Below are 496 nucleotides of genomic sequence, written 5' to 3' on the forward strand. Positions count from 1 at the left end.
ATGTGAATTTTAACTAAAAACTAATAAAAATATACTAAAAACTAACTAGATCATACTAAAAACATAGTAAAAACAATGCCAAAAAGCGTACAAATTATCCGCTCATCAATTGCATTACCCATGACGTGGACTAGAACTTTGATGCACTCTATTGCTTAATTTCAGGACCAAAGGAAGCAAGGAATGGGAGGTAACTTGCAAAGTTAAGGAGAAAAGTGATTGCCAAAAACACTCTCAAAAGCCATCAATGCCCACGTTAAAGAGTCACGTTAACTAAGTTAACGTGAACTCTAATGTGGAGAAGAGAAGTTGAGCGAACGTTAGTGACACTTAACATTGTCACTAACGTTGGCAATTGCTCACAAATGGCCACGTTAGAAGCCACGTTAACCTAGTTAATGTGGCCTCTAACGTTAAAGGGGGAAGAGAAGCCAACGTTAGTGACACTCAACATTGTCACTAACATTGGCCTAAGGTGCAAAGAGCCACGTTAACT

Source organism: Arachis duranensis, chromosome 1, assembly GCF_000817695.3.
Source record: "Arachis duranensis cultivar V14167 chromosome 1, aradu.V14167.gnm2.J7QH, whole genome shotgun sequence".
Taxonomy (NCBI): Eukaryota; Viridiplantae; Streptophyta; class Magnoliopsida; order Fabales; family Fabaceae; genus Arachis; species Arachis duranensis.